Below are 23071 nucleotides of genomic sequence, written 5' to 3'. Positions count from 1 at the left end.
GAAAATCCTGAGACTGTGTTGTATGAAAATGTCACATTTCCTCACTGTTTTCTTCACTAGTAAAATATTTTTATATTTTACCACAAATAAAACATTTTCCCTTGAGGAAAACACTGGAAATTATTTTTTCTTCTCCCTTTTTCTCAAAATGCCATTTATTGAAGGATTTTCTCCTTGAGAAATATCTCTGAATTTTTTGGATTCCAGCATTTAAAAAAATTAGAATTTGAGCAGCATAATGGATATTCTTGTTGCTTTTTAGTACTAGCTGCTGCAAAATATTTCTCAAAAAAAAGTGTTTTGATTTTTAACAAGTCATAATCATATTGAACTAAGAAGTTAGTGTCTTCCTAGTTCCAATCTCAGTAAGTAGATACTTCACTTTCAGCATTTCCATAGTGGTCAAATGAGGAAAATGAATTCAGGACGTGCTGACTCATTTTGAAATGTGAAAGAGCTTTGGGAAAGCCCTTGAACATGTGGAGAAGTTTGTTAGCCCTGTGCTGCTTTCCCTGGCAGAGGATATTGCTTCTGCTACCTACACTCTCAGGAAGGAGTCCAACTGGACTGGAAATTTCAGGATGTTCCTTCCCAGGTAGTCAGAGAATTACTTGTGCAGGGAGGGAAGACTATGGCATCAGAACCCACTTTGCTTTCTGAAGAAAGTTACATCTCTTGTCTGAGGAGCTCCAGCTTTGTTTTCTTCACAAAGTATATACTAAACACAGTTCTTCAGCATGTAGCAGTTTCTTCCTCATGAAGCTGCAACTAAATAATATCCATGTTTATAAGATGTTTTGGAACCGTAACCACCTACCAGCCCTTTTGATTTTGACATACTTGTCAATTCATCTTTACTGGCTTAATAGTCCTCTCAATTTTAATAATAGCATGTAGAACATGAAATGATTAACCCAGCCAGCAAGGGCTGAAGCTCTAACTCCGGCTCACTGACAGTTATGAAGACCCAGTGAGATAGATAGAAATACGTGTTTTCTGTAGGAATATAAAGAACTTGTGTAGTTTCTTTGTTGTTGTTCTTTTGTTTTTTGTCATAAACAGCTACAGAAGAGAAGTGACTTCACACTGAAGTAGGACACAGTTTAGAAAGCAGGTGTTCAATCTGGGTATCTAAGAAGGGATTCTTTTCCTGAGCATTTATGTTTTATACTGTGCCTTTACACAATGGTTAACTGTTACCCTGGATTCCTGTGGTGAAAATCGGGCAGTGACAATCCTGATTTTAAGGAAATTTCAGAAAGTGATACGGGTAATTGAGGTGCCATTAGATTTCAAGCAAGCGTCTTGGGAGTACGTCAATGAAGACAATTATAATGCCCTTTGAGACTACCCAGAGTGAGCAGTGGTAAATGATCCCTATTCATCAGCTCAGTGGAATAAGGGAAACCTTGTTTCACATAAGGAGGGGGAAGAGTGTGTTGTGTGTCTATCAGGATTTGAGTAAATCTCTTCACTTCCCGTTTCAGGTAAAGGAACCAAAAGAGTTAAGTTAAGCAGTTCCCAAAGAGCCACATAGCAAGATAAGGACTGAGTAAGACAAGAACTCCCTGGCTACATTTTGTCTGCACTGTGGTGTTTAACTGTGTCACTCATAGCTCAGGGAATAATATGCCCAACATTCTCAATGAAAGGGACAAGCTAAGTTGAGTGAATTGTTAGTGGACACTTCTTACAAAGCAGAATAGATTAATCCTTTAGGCTTTTCCAGTGATTATCCAAGTTATCCTAGATGAAAGGATGTTCCACATAAACTCTCTTGGCCTCATTATATTCCCAGGGTGAACCTTTATCAAACCATGCAAGAACAGTCAGCAAAATAACCATATTTCATAACTTCTCATTAAATGTGTATATTTCGTTGAAAATTATCCAATTTAGTGGATTAGAGAAAATGATAGTTGATTATTTAGCTTTTGTAATTGGGTTATCTTTATAAATAAATTCTTTGCCTAGAGTTAAATTCTAGGTCTAAATTAATTTATCCTAATTAAATCAGTCATAAATTGAACTCTACACATGATATGGTATTCATTTATCTTCATTCAATTATTTTCAAAACAAACAAATTTACTTTTTCGTTCTGTACAATGTGTAATGTTAGATAGTAGGGCTAACAGAAGGTCTGAGGTATAGCCCCTGCCCTTGACGATTACTTCTAGGTCATTTCCAATATCAGTGCTGAAATATTATAGTTGCTGGTTTCTTCTGTTACCGTAACTGAACTGCTGTGCCATTTTCAACTATGAATCACAAATGTGCCAAGAGCATTGAAGGCCAGGGTATACAAGTATGGCCAATACATTTGTAAAAAAGACAAATTCACCCTGTTCACAGAGCTTTATTATGCCAGCATCATCACTACCATATAATTTATCCTTACTTTAGCTACATGGCAACAAAACAGAGTGCTAAAAGAAAAAAAAAAAAGAAGGAAGAAGAGAAACCCACTTTTTTTCCCCCATGCAATCTAAGCCAATTAAATGCAATCTAGATGAAAGTTGAAATAAGAGCTTTTCCAGAGAGTTTGAATCTTTGTGTAATCTTAAGGCTCAAGAATGACTCTTTTTTGAGATTTGGTTTTTAAAATAGATCTAGGCTAATTGAAAGTCTTGGTTTAATGAAAGGAATATAAGAATAGAGTTTGAATCCTGATTTTGGGTTCCAGCTCTGCACTAACTATGTGATCTTGGTCAAGTTCTTAGTGTCTCTGAGACTTAGAGTTGGTGTTCACTGGTAACATGAAGGTGGTCACTGAAGGCCCTTCCAGAAATAACAGGCTGTGTTTGTGCTGTGTGCAAAGCATCATGCTAAAAAGACATCATGTAAAACATGATTCCTGTCTTCTAGGAGATTAAGGCAGGTAAAGATGAAGATATAATTAACAAAAATACCAAGTAATATATATATATTTTTAAAGATTTTGTTTATTTATTTGACAGAGAGACAGCCAGCGAGAGAGGGAACACAAGCAGGGGGAGTGGGAGAAGAAGAAGCAGGCTCCCAGCAGAGCAGGGAGCCGGATGCGGGGCTCAATCCCAGGACCCTGGGATCACGCCCTGAGCCGAAGGCAGACACTTAACGACTGAGCCACCCAGGTGCCCCCCAAGTAACAAATTATGTATAGAAAAGGAATGGTTGGGAGGCGCCTGGGTGGCTCAGTCAGTTAAGCATCTGCCTTCAGCTCAGGTCATGATCCCAGGGTCCTGGGATCGAGTCCCACGTCATGCTCCCTGCTCGGCAGGGTAGTCTGCTTCTCCCTCTCCCTCTGCCCTTTCCCCCTTGCTTCTTGTGCTCTCTCTCACTCACTCCCTCTCTCAAATAAATAAGTAAAATCTTAAAAAAAAAAAAAAAAAGAAAAGAATGGTTGGAATAGTTCTGACGAAACGGCTACTTCTAGCTGGGGTGATCAGAGAAGCCTCCCAAGAGGCAGTGATATTTATGCTGAAGCATGCAGGTTGGGTAGTATCTGGCTAGACAGAGGGAATGAGAGCAACCCCCCAGCAGAATGCGTAAGGATAGGCAATGATTTAGGAAGGCGCATGGCTGTTTTCAGAGCTCAGAATATACCAGTATGATTAGAAAAAAGGGTTCCTAGCTCTACATTCCTTTAAATCTTTAAAGACATATAAGTGAATGCCAGCTACAATAAAACTATTTTTTGCATACTACTTGACAGTTGTCAAAGGCCCTTAACATTATTTTGTTTGAACACTGTAGGAGGTCACCTGCTATGAGCCCTCTCTGGAGAAACAAAAAAAATTGCTTTTTGATTTCTTTTCCGGCAACTATAGCGAAACAGTCCGATCGCTCTTTTTTTGCATGGAGAGTCATGTCCATGGCTGCAGAGGGCCTGGGAGAATGGCTGGTTGGATGTGTGCCTTTCTGGTCGCCCTGAAGCTGTGATTTTGCAGGATACCATGTTTTTCAGGTCCAGTGCTTAAGTATCATTGGGTTGTATTTTGACTTCAGAACACCATATGTCCAGGGATTTGTGACATCTTGCTCATGTGTTCAGTGCGGTTATTCCAAATCCTAATGCAAAGTGGAATACATTTGTAGGTAATTAGTTATGTACAAGATGGTTTTTATCAGCTTTGAAATATATTACAGTTTTTTAAAGTATTTGAAATGTGTCTCTGCTTTTAAACTGCTTCCTTGTAAATCTGCCTCCCGTAAGAATTGTTCTAGGTGTTTGTGTCCTCCTCAAATCCTCAAGCCTACTCCTTCACCCTCAGCCAGTGACTTTTGTCTCCTAACTCACAGAGAACATCGATGCCATCAAGCAATAGCACTTTATTTATTTATTTATTTAAGAGAGAGAGAGGAGAGTGAGAGAGAGAGCATGACCAGGGGTGAGGGGGCAGAGAGAAAGGGACAAGCAGACACCCCACTGAGCAGGGAGCCCAATACAGGGCTCCATCTCAGGACCCTGAGATCATGACCTGAGCCAAAGGCAGACACTTAACTAACTGAGCCACCCAGGCACCCCAAGCAATAGCACTTTAAACTTTTTGACCCCTGAAAACTACGTGTATCTTAAACTTCCTTCCCAGTCCAATAGAAAAACCCATCTGTCGTCCTCCATTCTCATATTTCATGCTTATGTCGTGAATTCCTTTTCTTCCAACTCTTGGAGATGTTTTTCCATGAATCATCCCCTCCTCATTTATTTTCTATTGCTCCCTCCTTGCATGCTCTTTTCCCTAACACATAAGCATCATATGTGCTGTCTTCTTTAAAAAAAATTTTAATTTGAATTCAATTTAGTTAACACATACTGTATTATTAGTTTCAGAGGTAGAATTCAGTAATTTACCAGTTGTATACAACACCCAGTGCTCATTACATCATGTGCCCTCCTTAATGCCCATCACCCAGTTACCCCATCCCCTACCCACCTCCCCTCCAGCAACAGTTTGTTCCTTGTAGTTAAAGAGCCTGTTGTGGTTTGCCTCCCTCTCTGATTTCCTTTTATTTTATTTTTCTTTCCCTTCCCCTATGTTCATCTGTTTTGTTTCTTAGATACCACAAATGAGTGAAATCACATGGTATTTGTCTTTCTCTGCCTGACTGATTTCACTTAGCATAATACCCTGTAGTTCATCCGGGTTGTTGCAAATGGCAAGATTCCATTCTTTTTGATAGCTGAATAATATTCCATTATGTATATATGTGTGTGTATGCACACCCACACACACACATACACGCACACCCACACGATGGACATCTGGGCTCTTTCCATAGTTTGGCCATTAGAGACATTGCTGCTATACACATTGGGGTGCATGTGCCCCTTCAAATCACTATGTTTGTATCCTCTGGATAAATACCTAGTAGTGCAATTGCTGGGTCTTAGGGTAGCTCTACTTTTAACTTTTTGAGGAACTGTTTTCCATACTGTTTTCCAGAGTGGCTGCTCTGTGCTGCCTTTTGAAAACAATACAAACCTCCCTATACCACCAGTTCTTCTCTTGGCAAGGAAAGTTCCCTGAAAAAGATTCTTTGTTACCTTCTGTTCCTCACCTCTCATGTATTTCTCAACTTTGTGTAATCTGGCTTCTGCCACTACCACTTAAAGTCACTCAGCTCACTGATGAGTTCCAAATTGTTCAATCAAATATTTCAGTCTTTAACTTAATCAACATATCTTGTATTTGACACTGTTGGCCACTGATCCCTCTTTGAAACTTTTCTCCCAGGGTTTTGGACAATACTCTTAATTTTGCTCCATTTTCTGGCCGTGGTTCCCTCTGTTCCTGCATTGGATCCCCTCCTACTTATGTTGATATTCCCATGGTTCTGCCTTGGGCCCATTTTTTTAAAACAGCTTCGTTGAGCTATAATTCACATGCTATACAGTTCACCCTTTTAAAATGTACAATTCAGTGAGTTTTAGTATGTCTGCAAGGTTGTGCAACCATCACACAGTTTAATTTTAGAACATTTTTATTACCCTCAAAAGAAACTCCGTACCTGTAAGCAGACATTCCCCATTCCCACCTCCCACTTCCTTCCTCCATCCCCAGCCCTCAGTAACCACTAATCTACTTTTTGTTTTAATAGATGTGTGGGGCCTGATTTTTGCCCACCCTGTTTAAACTCTACTTGCAGGATCTAACCATACTTACTGTTTTAGTTTACCCACATATAATGGTAACTCAGAAATCTGTATCTCAAATTCAGACTTCACTCTTGACCTCCCTCATTTTCGCATGGAGGTACCATAGTTATCTCAGACTGAACACTGAACTCATCAGTCCCAAACCCAACTACCACTGTTTTGGAGAGTGGCACTGCCCTCACCCCTACCCTCTGCAACTGCTCAAACTAGAAATCTGGAAGATATGACAGATCCCTTCCTGTCCATCCTGTCCTCTTTTAAATCTCTGTTGTCTGCCTCCCTTATTACACCCATTGTGGTTACCATGGTTCAGACCCTATAATAGGTCACCAGACCAGTCCCCCTGCCTTCTCATCCCCAATCCATACACACTAATTTAATAAGAATCATTCCAAAATACAATTTTTTTTTTAAAGTAGACTCGCTGCCAAGCGTGGAGCCCAACATGGGGCTTGAACTCATGACCCTGAGATGGAGACCTGAGCCAAGAGTTGGCTGCCCAACTAACTGAGCTACCCAAGCGCCCCCTAAAACACAAATTCTTAACACTTTTATTAGTCAGGGAGACATTCAGATTCAAGTAATCTCAACATAAAAATGGATTATTAATAAACAGGGATTTATATTCTCCCACAGCAAGGAGTCTAGAGGTGCTGCAGGCTTTGCTTGAGTTTCCTGCTTGTAGGATGGCTGGCACAACTCCAGACATCAGCCTAAATTTGAGGAGGAAGGAGAAGAAGGGATAGAGTTGGCCAAGGAAGGATATTCATCAGGAATTAAAATTTTTGGCAGAAGCTTTTCCAGTTAAGTTTCTTCTTACACTTCACTGGTCAGAACTGTGTCACAGGCCATCTGCAAGGGAAGCTCAGGATATGAGATTTATTTTTCCTAGCTTCTGTAGTAGAGGTAGTCAAGGGAGAAACGGTTGGGTAAGACATATTCCTCTCCTACTTAAAATCCTTCAGTGGCTTTCCACTTCCCTAATTAAATTCAACTTTCTCTTTTTATTTTTAAGTAATCTCTGCACTTGACATGGGGCTTGAACTTAGAACCCCGAGATCAAGAGTGCACACTCCACCAAATGAGCCAGGCCGGTGCCCCAAGTTCAACTTTCTTAATATGACATTAGAATGATCTTTATCCTGACGTCCTTGTGATAGTTCTAGTCTGACCATTTGTCTACATTTTTAATTCTCCAAACAGATCATGACCTTTTAGGATTATTCTTTTGTCCATGTTATTTTCAACTGAGAAAGCCTCTTTTTCTCTTCGATTCCTCTCATTGCCCACCCACCACCAGCAAAAACAAATATACTCAGGCGCAAAAGACTAACTCCTGACTTCCCTTCGAAATGTAGTTCATAGGTCATTTCTTCCAGGAAACTTTCCTAGTTACCTCTTCATAATAATAATTGAGTTTTTTGTTCATCTCTTCTGCAAGATTGTGTCTTGAAGGTAGTGTAAATCCTTAGTTCTTAGCTCAGTGTCTGGCACTGAATAAAGCTCAGTAAATGTTTGGTAAATGAATGAATATTTGATGTTTTCTTCTTTAAAATTTATTAAATTTATTTTTTAAAGATTATTTATTTATTTATTTATTTGAGAGAGTGTGAGAGTGAGAGAGATCACAGACAGAGAGGAAGAAGGAGAAGCAGACTCACTGCTGAACAGAGAGCTCGATATGGGCCTTGATCCCAGGATCCTGAGATCATGACCTGAGCTGAAGGCAAAAGTTTAACCAACTGAGTCACCCAGGTGCCTGTCTTTCTTTCTTTCTTTCTTTCTTTCTTTCTTTCTTTCTTTCTTTCTTTCAGATTTATATATTTATTTTAGAAAGAGAGATAGAATGGAGGTAAGGGGCAGAGGGAGAGGGAGAGAGGGAGGGACTCCGTGCTGATTTCTTTCTTTTTTTTTCTTTCTTTCTTTCTTTCTTTCTTTCTTTCTTTCTTTCTTTCTTTCAGATTTATATATTTATTTTAGAAAGAGAGATAGAATGGAGGTAAGGGGCAGAGGGAGAGGGAGAGAGGGAGGGACTCCGTGCTGAGTTTGGAGTCTGATGCAGAGCTCAATCCCATGACCCTAAGATCAGGACCTGAGCCAAAATCGAGTCAGATGCTTAACTGACTGCACCACCCAGACACCCTGCTGTTTTCTTTATAAAGTCAGTTTAATTCTCAATTTTCATGGATTCTGTAACTTTACAAATATTCTTGTATCTGTCTTTTACTTAAAGGGAAATAGATGGTTTTCATTTTTTATTTCAGACATACAGTTATGCCTTAGTTAACTTTGTGTATTTACTTTGAAAATACACAAATTCAGGGACTTTTTAAAAAGAGTTGAAAATATTCCCTGACATTTTTATTCATTATTGAAAGGATTTGAATACTTTGATGTGAGAGTTTTAAACAAAAATTTTAATATTTAATGTTTTTACTCTACCTTATAATATGAAAAATCAATGTAAGTATATTCTGAATTGTCTTGTAACCAATTTACCTTATTGCTGGTATTGTCACTCAGTGCCTGGATTTTATGTTTTGTTCACAATCACATTGGTGCCAAGTGGTATTGTTTTAACTATCATGATCTTAAGAGAAAAGATTAGGGCAGTGTTAATGTGTGATTTATGCATTCATGCCAGGTGAAAGCCAACTGTGGTTTGGTAATCTCTGTACAACTATTTTTGAGAAATATGCTAGTAAATTTGAATAAAAAGCATCAGAAATACCAAATATTGAGGTAAATATATAATTGTATTTCATTCCTTTTAATTTCTTTAAAATACCTATAATTGTTTAGAGCACAAATGATAACATTGTCTTGTGGATGTATGATGTGTACCTAGAGATTTGACAACGATAGTGTAGACAAGTACAGGGGAGTAAATGGACTCCCTGTATGATCGCAACATTTTTATATTTTATATGAAGTGGTATATTAATTCTAAGTGGAATGAAAAGTTAAGGATGCACCTTTTAATCCCCAGAGAAACCAATAAAAAATAATGCAAAGTCAATAGATAAACCCAAATTGAATTCTAAAAGATACCTAAATGATCCAAAGAAAGAAGAAATGAAGGAAAAAAGGGACAAAAAACAGAGGGGACAGGCTGAAAATAAAATCTGAAATGGTAGACCTAAATCCATATTATAATTACATTAGATATTAATGGATTAAACATTCTGATTAAGAGATAGATTCTCAGAATGTATACATAGTGAGACCTGACTATGCTATTTATGAGAGTGAATGGATGGAAAAAATAAATGATGCATATGATAGTCAAAAGAGGGTAAGAGTGGCCATATTATATCAGATAAAATAGATATCAAGACAAATAGAGATAAAGAGGGATGTTCCATAATGATAAAAGGGCTAATTGTTCTGGGAGACATAATCATAAATGTGTATGTGTTTAATAACAGAGCCTTAATGTATGGAGTAAAAATTATTGAAATTAAAGGGAGAAATAGGGTTTCTCCTGTTTCTATTTGGTTGTAAAAATTACTTAAAAACAATAAAATCTTAAATCAGAATAGTGGGATGCAGCCAAAGCAGTGCTCAGAGGAAAACATAAAGCTTTGATCGCTTACATTAGAAAAAAAAGAAAGACCTAAATTTTAACAAGTTTTCAACTTTAAGAAGTTAGAGGATAAAACAAGGGTAAAATAAGCACAAAGTAAGTAGAAGGAAGGAACTAATAAAGAGCAGACATTGATGAAATAGAGAAAAAAACATACAATAGAAAAAATGAACAAAGCCAGAATTGGTTCTTTGAAAATACCAACAAAGTGTTTATTTTTTTATTTATTTTTTTAAGATTTTATTTATTTATTTGGCAAGGAGAGAGAGAAAGAGAGAGAACACAGTGGGGAAGGGGCAGAGAGAGAGGGAGAAGCAGACTCTCTGCTGGGAGCCTGATGTGGGGCTCAATCCCAGGACCCTGGGATCATGACCTGAGCCGAAGGCAGACGCTTAACTGACTGAGCCACCCAGGCATCCCTGAAAATACCAACAAAGTGTTTAAATATCTAGCTAGACTGATCAAGAAAGAAACAAAAATCATTGATATGAAACATGGAAGAGAGCTTGTAACTATAGAACCTATAGCCATTAAAAGAATGAGAGAATATTCTGTATAATTTGATGCCAAAAAACTTGACAACTAAGATGAAATGGACAAATATCTATTGATAGCCCTTCAATTATCCATCCTGTGCATATTTCATCATGTCTTAGAATTGTTCTAACCCCCAAATCTTGAATTCTGAAACACCTCTCTCTATACAACCTCCTATCTTTGCACCTCATCATGCACTTAAAAAAACGTTTTTTTAAAAAAAAATTTAAGTAAACTCTACTCCACATGTGGGGCTTGAACTTAAGACTCCAAGACCAAGAGCCATATGTTCTCCTGACTGAGCCAGCCAGGTGCCCCTCATCATGCAGTCCTAATGAGTTTCTGCCTTACCTTCGTCAGGACCTCTGGTCCTAAATCTTCCCTAGCTTTCAGCCTATCAGCACTTTCTGACTACTTCACTTGCCGTTCTGCTCAGTATAGACCCTTAATCAATTGTATAGAGAAGCTTTTACTGTTATTCTCTCTTTAGTCATGCAGTTAACTTGCTCTGCCCCCAGTGACTTTGACAATTCCCAGACCTGAGTCAATCTCATGGACTGCTTTTCTATTTCTTTGCCTACAAGACCTGTCCTTGTTGGACATAATAAAACCCAGTCATTTGGTTCATTGTATAATCCAGCAGTCATGTCTGCTCTTTTTTAGTATATTAGCTTCTGCTTTGTAACACATTACTTGAAATATTAGCTATTTAGCTCATGATTCCAGGGACTGGCAACTTGGGCTGTGCCCAGCTGGGCAGTTGTTCTGGTGTGAGTCAGGCTTGGCCCATCACTGCTGGGGTGTCACTGATGTGTCAGCCTCAGGCAAACTCAGTTTTTTCCTCTACAGGTCTCTCCTCTTCCAGCAAGGCAAGCCATATTGGTTCACTTGTGGCTAGATTCGGGTTCCAAAAGCAGCAAGTGTGGAATAAGTGAGCTCTCTGGAGGTCTAGGCCCTGAACTTATAAGTATAATGCCTCTACTTACACGTTGTTGGCCACAGCAAGTCATAGGAGTGGGCGGAATAGAGTCCTGATGGGAGGAGTTGAAAGTATTGTGGGCACATTTGCAACCTACCATAAATAATCTTTTGATTTATCTCTGCTGTGCTTACGTACTACTCTCCCCAAAGCACTCATTTTAAGCTTTTTCTGTTGTTTTCCCTGGACAGTCTTTCCCTGGACATCTCAGATTTCATATGTATGGAAATTACTAGCCCTGATTTAATTTTTCAATTTTTTTGAGGTATAATTTCCAGTTTTAGAATATTTTCTATCACCTCAGAAAGATTTCTCACACCTGTTTGCATTTAATTCCTGTTCCCACCCCTACCTCACAAAACCACTAATCTACTTTCGTTATCTCTAGATTTGCCTTTTCTGGACCTTGAATATAAGTGGAATCATGTAATATGTAGTCTTTTTGCATCTGGCTTCTTTCATATACCTTGATGTTTTCGCAGTTTATCCATGTTGTAGCATGATCAGTAGTTTGTTCATTTTTATTGCTAAATAGCCATCCATTCTATGAATATGACACACTTTGCTTATTGATTCACCAGTTAACGGACTTTGGATTTTTCTCCCCGGTTTTTAGCTGTTATAAATAATGCTGCTATGAATATTTGCTTAAAATCTTTGTGTGGACATTTGTTTTCATTTATCTTGGGTAGATACCTAGGAGTAGAATCACTTGCTTATGTGATAAGTTCATGTTTAATTTTTAAAGAAGTTGTCAAACTGTTTTCCAAAGTGGCTGTATATTCTCATTAGCAATGTATGAGGGTTCTAGTTTCTTCACTTCTTTGGCAGTACTTGTTACTGTCTGTCTCTTTAACTGTAGCCATTCTAGTGGGTCTGAAGTGGTATTCTGTAATTTTAATTTGCATTTCTCTAATGCTTCATGATTTTGAGCATGTTTTCATGTTCAAATGGTTCAAATATTTGGCCATTTTTATTATTTTATTAAAATACATATTTCACATGTGTATATTTGTCTCCCACCATTTCCATTTGTCTGATCACTACTACAACTATATGCTATTGTAACATTCCATACATACTTAAAACCATGCAAAGGGTGGAGTTCCAACTTCAAAAATTAAACAGGCATTTTGGACAACATAATCTTGGCAACGGAACCTGGGCTACATTTGTCAGACACAGTCGGGAAAGTTTTCACTCTGCGTTGTAAAAAGGACAGCCAGATAGGAACTTTTACAGCAATGAAATAAGATGGAAGAATTTTACCAAACTGTTTAGATTTTTACAGAGACTTCTCCACTGCCAGAGATCTTGAATAAGCCACCTGGTCAGTCATCCAGAGCAGTTCTTCACACAATTAATGACCTTGGCTTCCACTTAGGGAAGATAACCACCTTTTTCTCTGTTCGTTTGCATTTTGCTTTAACATACTCTGTGGAACTAAGTCCCTTCTGTGTTTCAAGGTTTTTTTTTTTTTTTTTTCTTGTTTTCTGAAGAATCTTGACCTTTTTGTCTTGGTGTTAATAGTCTTGAGTCTTTACCATTCTGGTTTGATTTTTGTGCACTCTTGGCTGGAATATCTCATATAGATTTCTTTATTGGGTTTTCCCTTTAGCCCTCTCATCATCAAAATTGTCATCATCATCATCATCATATCATCATCTTCATCAGCAACAAGTTTTATTTTTTTCTGTGGAACTTCACTACCACTTCCAGGGGCAGATCATTTTCCAGACATACTTAGGAGTTTCACGTCCTCCTCCTCTTCATCTTCTGACTCTGCATTCCTACATAGCTACTAAATGCTGTCCACTAATATGCACAGCCCTGAATCACACTTCAACCGTAAGACCACAGGTGGTGTTATTTGAAAGCCCCTAAGGGAAATCATTGGCTGTACAGACATTTTCAAAGTTGCCAGTGTTACTTTAATTGGGCTGCTGCTTCAACACTGTACAACTCATCTTTTTAGACTGAAGAGCATGTATATTTATTATCACATACATATAAAAGAAGCAAACATACCAATAAAAAGGTGAAAGGCTATGGGATTTAATAAAATAAATGAACACTGGGTTATGCCTTACATATAAGAATCAAACATTTCTATAGCATTCTCAAATAAACTATATAGGAGAACAGATTAATGACTTCATTTGATTTTTTAAGTTGAGAGATAATTGACATACAGCATATTAGCTTTAGGTGTGCAACATAATGATTCAATATTTATATATATTGAGAAATGATCACCATAGTAAGTCGAATTAACATCTATTACCACACATAGTTACAAAAATTTTTTCTTATGATTAAGATTTATTTTCAGAGTTGGGGCACCTGGGACTCCAGTTGGTTAAAGGTCTTCCTTCAGCTCAGGTCATAATCCCGGGATCCTGGGATTAAGCCCCGCATCAGGTTCCCTGCTCAGCGGGCAGCCTGCTTCTCCCTCTCCCTCTGCCACCTCCCCTGTTTGTGCTTTCTCTCTCCCTCTCTCTGTCAAATAAATAAATAAAATCTTAAAAATAAGAATTTCTTCTCAGAGCAACTTTCAAATATACAACACAGTATTATTAACTGTAGTTACCATGTTATACAGTACATCTCCTAGACTTTTTTATTTTATAATATAAGTTTGTTCTGTTGACCCCTTCATCCCTTTTGCTTATTCCCACTCCTCCTCTGGCAGCTACAATCTGTTCTCTGATGTATGAGTTCAGTTTTTTGTTTTGTTTTGTAAATAGATTCCACATGTAAGTGAGATTATAGGTACAAGAAAACTATTCAGATCTGCCTGTTTTTCTTTTTTAAATATTTTATTTTTAAGTAATCTCTACAGCCACTGTGGGGCTCGAGCTCACAACCCTGAGACCAAGTGTCGCATGCTCCACCAGCCGAGCGAGTCAGGCACCGCAGATCTGCCCATTTTTTATTTGTTTTTTTTTTTTTTCTTTCTCTTGAGTTGTTTGAGTTCTTCATATGTTTTGGATTTTAAGTCCTTATCAGATATATGATTGTACAATTCATCTTTTGCACCAGTCCCTAAACTGATCGTTCTTAAAGATAACTGGTGTTCATTTTCATCATTATCCAACTTAAAGTGACGATCTTAGTCGGCTTTTAGTTCACACCCGAAAAGATAGTTCTGGGGTTTCATGGGGCTCATGTCCATGTCCGCTGAACCTTCCATGGGGTGGTGGCACACACAGGTGGGAGAGAAGGTGGACAGAGATAAATGACTACTATTCTAGAGAATAGCCATGCAGGATGGACTCATAGCAGGGCTGATCTTTGCCCATTTTTAAACTGTGTTTCGTGTCTTCTTGTTGTAAGAGTTCTTTATATATTCTGGATACAAGTCCTTTAACAGATACAGGATTTGTGAATGTTTACTTATGGTCTGTGGTTTTTCTTTTCATTTACTTAATAGCATCTTTTTTAATAAAAGATTTTATATATTTATTTGACAGAGAGAGAGGGGGCAGGCAGAAGGAGAAGCAGGCTCCCTGCTGAGCAAGAAGCCTGATGTGGGACTCTATTTCAGAAACCTGGGATCATGACCTGAGCCAAAGGCCAATGCTTAACCACCTGAGCCACCCAGGAGCCCCAATTAATAGTATCTTTTTAAGTGTAAAATTAGTTTTCCACTAAGTCTTATTTATGAATTGTTTCCCTTTATGGTGTCATATCTAAGAACTCTGCCTCTCCCAGGGTCATGAAAATTTTCTGGTTTTTTCCCTAGAAATTCTATAGTTCTGGTTCTTGCATGTAATCTATGATCCATTTTGAGTTTTTCTTTATTTTATGAGTGTATGCATTATTGGTATTCTTTTAAATATTAATAGAGTTCATCAGTGAAGCCGTATGAGGCTGGTGTTCTCCTTGTGGGAATATTTTAAATCATAAATTTAAAATTTAAGTATTCAATTTCTTTACTTTTTATATGCCTGTTCGGATTTTCTATTTCTTCTGGAGTCAGTTTGAAAATTTGTATCTTTCCAGGAATTTGTTCATTTCATCTAAATTGTTTAATTTGTTGGCTTAATAGTACTTTTAGATTTCTTTTTTCTTATGTCTAGGCAGAAAGTTGGGGCTTTCATTGTCTTGTTCTGTTGCACACTTCTGTGACTATGCTTGCGTCCAGGGCTAGGTGACAGGAAGACAGAGAGAATATATTCTAGTGGTGAGAATTGACCCCACTCTCTTGGGATCAGAGAGGAAGGTTTCCTTCCTAAGAGTTTTGGCTCCTATACTGTTGGGACTTCTAATGTCACTTCCTGTGGGATTGCTTAAAGGGCTGGGGCTCAGGAGAACTCAGAAAAAAAGTGGGGGATTTTTGCACTCCCTTTCTCATTCCTCAAGTCTGAATAAGGGGCCTTCTCTTGGAGTTCTCTCTGAGCCTCGGTACCCAGCTCTAGGTTTCAGGCTGTGATGCTGTGTTGCGTTTAGTCTGCAGGATACTGGAGACCAAAAATGGCAAATTCATGATTAATTTGGTGGTGCTTCAAATTCTGGCCATTTTACTTCAACCCCCTTGCTACTAGTTGCTTCTCAGAGCCTTCAGATAGCTAGTCGCTCAGTGCATTCCGTTCAGTTGTATAGTTGTATTCGGTGGAGAGACGTATGCTTATTCTACTTTACTGTACCCAGAGCCATGATCTGTTTTTATTTTTTTAAGGATTTTATTTATTTTAGAGAGGGTGGGGGGAGTATGAGTGGGGGGAGGCATAGAGGGAGAGACTCTTCAAGCAGATGGGGGCTTGATCCCACAACCCATGAAATCATGATGTGAGCTGAAACTGAGAGTTGGATGCTCGACCAACTGAACCACCCAGGTGGCCCACCATGATCTGTTTTTAAGTAGTCTGTCCTCCCTCCACCTTAAGCCCATTGCTTTTCTCTTTTTATTTATTTATGTTTTGAAAAATCTTGTAGCATTTTGCCATCTTAGATGATGCTGGTAGAGATGTGTATTGCTACATATAACTCATGTAACATTGAAGATTCCATTTATTTCATCATTATACTTTCAGTAACCTAACTTTGTTTTTGTTTGGAGAAGTTTTCTTTCCTTTTCTTTTCTGATCAGTCTCATCATCCTCCAGTTTGATGGATATTCAGAATTTCCTTTTGATTTCTGAAAACAAAATAGACTGGGATTTAAGAACTACCTACAGATTTTGGAGAAAACAGTATACATTTTATCCTGTTATTGATATTATTTACAAAGAGAAAAGAACTCTCACATTAAGAATTAGGTAGTAGACCATTAACAAGCTTTAAATGACTAACTGAATAACTCTGGAGAATCATTAACAAACATTAAATAAGTAAATTCCTGCCATTACCTACTCTGCAGTGAGCAGCATGGAGGAGGAAGCAGGCATTTTCAAGCATTTGAGACTGATAAAGAGTGTGACTGCCTCTTGCTTTAAAAGCTGCCATAGGGCTGTCCCAAAGGAATTCCAAATATATTTGGGAAGATTTGGTGAAATTGTCTAGTTTTTTAAAAGTGACGCAGTATAACAGAAATTTGCAATACAAATAGAAACTTAAAAAAGTTTAAAAATTATAATAATGAGAGGTCTTTTTCTTCTGTTCTGAATTCCTTCTATGGGATCTCGACCTTTGGGGGACATTGTGAGAATCCGATGAAATCTATGGTCTCTCTCCCTAGAAATATTAGGGGTACATAGACATATACTATGCATGTACTTTCAGGTACCTGTGGAGGCCCTCTTAATGCAGAGATAGACCCTAGTTAAGAAATCCGGTTGTAAGATGACCAGATATCCTTGTCTGGTTAGCATTGGCATCATTTTTGAAAATCTCTACCAAGTGAAAATTTGTCCTGGGTAATGCCTTTGGCTGGGCGAGTTGAGCTTTAGTTCCCACTATGGTTCAGGTGTGAGATGTAGATAACTTTCTTTTATTACTGGTAATACTTGGAGAAATAGTAATTCATAAAATCGTTCTCAATCCATAATCTACAACTGGAAATTCTAGCTCAGATTTTTTACTGCAGCATAGAGGTTGACGTACTCCACGTTTGCTTAACAGTGAACAAGTATATCTTCAGGGAATAGTGGGGCCACAAATACTCCCTGGGGCGATGTTTCTCAGCTTGCCTTTACCTTGCTGCAGTGTTAGGGCTGCATGAGACGTCAAGTGGTAGAGTGGAAATAATCCTGACTTCATTGTTAAAAGACCTGAAGTCAAGTCTTGTTTTTAGCTTAACTTGGGTAAGTCTCTTAATATTGCTGGGGCGCACTTTGTCCTTTGATACACCAGAAATAGCCATACCTGTTCTATCTTTTTATGGGATGTTCTGAGAATCAGTGAAAATAATATATGTGATTTTAAAAATATGCAAACCTGTCGATTCAAAGATAAAGGAACACATAGCCATGACAGAATGGAGACTTCATTCATTCACCATGCATTTTTTTCATTAGCAGATATCTATAAATCTAACATGCATAAGGAGTCTTTGATTTCTCTCTATTCTCCTGATTGGAAATATGGCCCTACTACCTCTCAAAAACTTTTTAGACTCTGTTCATCTTGTATAGAAAAAAAAAAAAGAGAGTAAAAGGAAGGTTAGTGATATAGAATGAGGAAGTCAAATGATCTGTGTAATGTTTGAGTTGAAAAATAATCAGTAATCAAGTAGTTTATATGAGCTCTTAAATTGATAGTCAAAGGAAGCAGGGTGATTTTAGGCTCTTCTGGAAATTGTGAGATCTTATCCTGCCGCATATCCTGCTCTGGAGATGACCTAGTTATGGAAAATGATAATAGCTACCGTTTTTTGAGAGCTTTCCTGTCTTCACATATGTCCTATCTCATTTAATCATCACTTGCCCAAGGTCATACAGAGGTTGTTCCCTGAGCTGAAATTCCAACCCTGGTCCTTTTACCTGCACAGTCCATGCTTATAGCTACCTGGCTGCAGAAAAGTGGGGCCTAATCAGAACAAGCTAACTGGCATTTGCCTTTTCTAAGGTTCATAGGGATCAAAGTTAATTCACATTCTTTAACCTTGAAAGCTCAGAGTAACCTTTGAGCTTGCTCTCTGGGACTTCAAGATAGAGAGGATTGCCATCTGAAAGCAGGGTGGGATTCAGATGGAATCAAGTTTTAGCTTTAAGAAATAAAGATCTCTGAGCTCCACTTTTTAATTTTTGAAATACTTAAAGAAGTGAATTTCCAATATTTAATCTATTTTCTGAGAGCTCCTTTTTCATGCTTATTGGAATTTACATTTCTGAGTTATTAGAAAATATGAAACAAATGATTATTATAACTTGTAAATACAGTGCATTTTCTCCATTATTATTAGGAAGAAAAATGTGCTGGTGTTTTCCACAGATGCAGTCAGATGCAGACTGAGGGGCTGAATTCCCCCTTGGTCTGCTCTTTGACAAAGCTGCAGTCTGCCGGTTACATTACTGATGTGGCAGAACGAAAGAAACCAAAGGCTGCATTTTAAATAACATTCCTAGTTGTTTAGATTCCCTTAAGATATTGAGAATATCTAGCTATGTGTCTGAATCATATGCCATACTGGATGGGAGGTAAAATTAGGAACTATTGGCTGGCTACTGCTACATTATAATTTCTCTAGAAACCTCAAGAAAATAATGGACTCAAGCATGCCTTGAGCTGTTCTCTGAGAAACTATGGCAACAGGCCTTTTAATTAAAGCTGAACTAGTGTGTGTAGCTTAGAAAAACAGAGAGATACTGCCAACTGATAGGGAGAGTGTATGGGAGTAATCCAGAAAACTAAAAAAAAATTCTTTTTAGATATATTTAGATAACTCTTTGTTATCTATATTGTTCAAAGAAACAGTTGGAAAATCTTTTAGTGGATATGCATATTTGGCTTTGGAATATAATATTTTTGCTATAAGAAAATATAGTTTCCTAATTATGCTTTTTAAGATCAATATTCAAATTAATTTATGTTTCTTGAGTACACGTTAACTAAAGTTGGAAGGGCCAGCCTGGAGGCATCTCAGTTGCAGAGGGCAACCAACCCGGTATAGTCACAAAAAGGACTGGTCACAAAAAGGACGATCTTTTCATTTTGGTAATGGAGACTATGTATATGCCACAGTGAAATGCACTGGTGGGCTGTTGGTCAACAAATTAGTAAACTGGCACCCAGCTGAGATGAACCATTTACAGCCCATGTGCTAGAATTTGTAAACTCAGAGCATAACAAAAAGTAATTTAGAAAACCAAAACTAAGCAGGAAGTCAAGAGTTGTCATTTTTCTAGGATCAAAATATGGGTTATGCTAATAACCCCCAGGACGGAGACTTCTTTCCCAGGGAGAGTTTGAGTTTCTGCCTATTGTATTAACGTCCTGTCTGATTAGTGTTCCCATTCACTCTTAAAAATGCACCTGTTTGGGGGATAAATTGTACAGTTACTTGGTAAGGGCAATAGCACAAAAGAAGAATAGCCTCTAATGAAATAATGTAATGGTGACAAATATAAAACTCATAAGCTAGAGAAGTATAGGAACTGGCTCTTAAAATAGTCTGTTATCCAGTCTCCTTGGCTCTGGCTTGCAGTTTGCCTTTTATTGTATTGTTGGCAGAGTTTGCTATCAGAATCAGATCTGATCTTCCACTCCTTTTGCTTAATGGCATTGCTTACAGAATTAGTATACCGGTCCTCAGTCTTAGCTCCACCCTACCTCTAACACATACATTACCTAAACTCAAACAAGGCCTGGTTGTTCAGTGTTCACTCTTCCCCCTGTGTTTTCCTACTATGGCCAGTGGTGGAATTACTCTACTCTTTTTGTGTGTGTATGTCTGTATGTGTGGCAAACTCTTACTCATACTTAAAAACGAAGATTAAACATCTCCTCTTTCCTTCCTTTATCTCACAACCCTCCCTTAATCCTCTCAAACATTCTGCTCTCTGGGGCTGGATGAGGGCACCAGATAAAGGGATTACACATCTGTCCTCTCGAGGCAGGTACTTTGTACAGTTGACCCTTGAACAATGCAGGGGTTAGGAGTGCTCCCCTCCCTCCCCGCCAAGTTTTGACTTCCAAAACTTAACTGCTAATAGCCTACTGTTGACTGGAAGCCTTACTGAGAACATAAATAAAGGATTAACAATATTTTTTATGTTTTATGTATTACATACTGTATCCTTACAGTAACGTAAGCTACAGAAAAGAAAATGTTATTAAGAAAATTCAAGGGAGAACTTCTGGCCTTCTTCTAGCTACCATCTTGCGTCCCCGCATGTGTGCACCTAATCTCAACCTGAGACCCCCTGAGCATCAACCCTAGTCCCCCATTTCCACTCCAACAAGGTGAAAGAAACTATCACGAACCAGGAGAAACTCATCAAACTGCAAGCAGGAGTGCGCATGGGCGGGAAAGGAACTGCTCACCGAAAGAAGCTGGTTCATAGAACGGCTACGGCAGATGATGAAAAACTTCGGTTCTCCTTAAAGAAGTTAGAGGTAATGTACCGTATGGTGACTAACACAATATAATAAAAAATCATTAAAAAAAAAAAAGAAGTTAGAGGTAAACCGTATCTCTGGTATCGAAGAAGTGAATATGTTCACAAACCAAGAACAGCGATCCACTTTAACAAACCTGAAGTTCAGGCATCCCTGGGGTGAATACTTCCGCCATTACAGGCCATGCTGAGAGAAAGCAGCTGACAGAAATGCTGCCCAGGATCTTAAACCAGCCCGGTGCAGACAGTCTGACCAGTTGAAGGAGACTGGCTGACGCTCTGCCCACACTATCTGTGGACAGAAGAGCAACACTTGCTACCGAAGAGGAGGATGATGATGAAGCTCCAGATCTTGTGGAGAATTTTGATGAAGCTTCCAAGGAATTGGACTGAATTGAGTCAACTTCTCAAGAAGATAAAACTTGAAGAAGTGACTGGGAGCTGCTATTTTGTATTACAACTGCTTTTAAAAATTTTGTTCACGGATCTGGTAAAATCTAGATCTCTAATATTTTTAAGCCCAAGGCCCTTGGACACTGCAGCTCTTTTCAGTTTTTGCTTACACACAATTCATTCTTTGCAGCTAATTAAGCTGAAGAAGCCTAGGAATAAAATCTGAAACAAGGTTAATAAAGTTTTTGCCTAGTTAAAAAAAAAGAAAAAAATTCAAAGAAAAGAAAATACATTTACAGTACTGTATTCATCAAAAAAATCCATATGACCTGTCAGAATGGCTAAAATCAACAACACAAGAAAACAGGTGTTGGCGAGGATGTGGAGAAAGGGGAACCCTCTTGCAATGTTGGTAGGAATGCAAATTGGTGCAGCCACTCTGGAAAACAGTATGGACGTTCCTCAATAAATAATAGAACTACCCCACGATCCAGCAGTTGCAGTACTAGGTGTTTACCCAAAGAATACAAAAACACTAATTCAAAGGGATACATGCATCCCAATGTTTATAGTAGCATTATCTACAATAGCCAAACCATGCAGAGAGCCCATGTCCATCAATTGATGGATGGATACAGAAGATGTGGTATCTACATACACAATGGAATATTACTTAGTCATAAAAAAGAATGAAATCTTGCCATTTACAACAACATATATGGAGCTACTAGAGAGTTTATGCTAACCAAAATAAGTCAGGGAAAGACAAATACCATATGATTTCAATCATATATGGAATTTAAGAAACAAAAAAACAAGCGAAGGGGGAAAAAAGGGAGAAGGAAGCAAATCAAGAAACACACTCTTGGGGCACCTGGGTGGCTCATTTGGTTAAGCATCCAGCTCTTGATTTGGGCTCAGGTCATGATCTCTGGGTCGTGAGACTGAGCCCCTCGCTGGGCTCCATGCTGGGTGCGGAGCCTGCTTAAGATTCTCTCTCTCCCTCTGCCCCTTTACCCCCTCCCTCTCTAAAAACAAACAAACGAACAAACAAACAAAACAAAACAAAACAAAACCAGACTCTTAACTATAGAGACAAACTGACAGTTACTAGAGGGGAAGTGGGGGGGGGGTTAAATAGGTGATGGGGATTAAGAAGTGCACTTATTGTGATGAGCACTGGGTGTTGTGTGGAAGTGTTGAATCACTATATTGTATACCTGAAACTAATATTACACTGTATGTTAACTAACTGGAATTTAAATAAGAACTTAAAAAAAAAATCTTTGTGGGGTGCCTGGATGGCTCAGTCGATTAAGCGTCTGTCTTTGGCTCAGGTCATGATCTCAGGGTCCAGGGATTGAGTCCCTCGTGGGGCTCTCTGCTCAGCGGGGAGTCTGCTTCTCTTTCTCCCCCCCCCCCGCTAGTGTGCATTCTCTATCTCAAATAAATAAATAAAATCTAAAAAAAAAAAATTTGTGGAAGTGGACCTATGCAGTTCAAACCTGTGTGGTTTAAGGTTCAGCTGCAGTTTCTATCTTTTCTCCATAGTCTTGTGTGGGATGTGGCAAGAATGGGTACTTGCTCACCGTTTGTTGAATATTTGATGTTTGGTAAATATTTGATGAATGGATGAATGGGCTTAAGTGGGTAAAATAATTGGAGTCAGCAGGGCACATTTAAGAAAACGGAGAGTAGTTGAAATTTGGTTCTGTTTTCCCTCTTCCCTCTTTTCCATTCTTCTGCTCCTCTACGTGCCCAGCTGCTCTCAGGCCGGTTTCTTGGCTTCCCAGAACACTTTCTTTAGCGGATTTTCTGGGCTTGCCCTACCCTTAAATTCCCCTCAGCTTCTAAAATCCCTTTTGCCCTTCTTCCACAAACTTCTACCCTCATCTCCCATCAGGATGTCATTTCCATACTGAAGAATGCAGCTA

General features: G+C 38.5%; 2 pseudogenes; one reads left to right on the top strand and one right to left on the bottom strand.

Moving 5' to 3' along the window:
- Positions 1–12358: 12358 nt before the first annotated feature.
- Positions 12359–14692, bottom strand: LOC103663980 (annotated as a pseudogene).
- A 4098-nt stretch (positions 14693–18790) lies between these two features.
- LOC121105700 lies at positions 18791–21331 on the top strand (annotated as a pseudogene).
- Positions 21332–23071: the final 1740 nt, after the last annotated feature.

This window comes from Ursus maritimus, unplaced genomic scaffold, assembly GCF_017311325.1.
Source record: "Ursus maritimus isolate PB19 unplaced genomic scaffold, ASM1731132v1 scaffold_29, whole genome shotgun sequence".
In the NCBI taxonomy this organism is placed as follows: Eukaryota; Metazoa; Chordata; class Mammalia; order Carnivora; family Ursidae; genus Ursus; species Ursus maritimus.
Note: the sequence above shows the minus strand (reverse complement) of the source record. Positions and strands in the feature narration are given on the sequence as shown.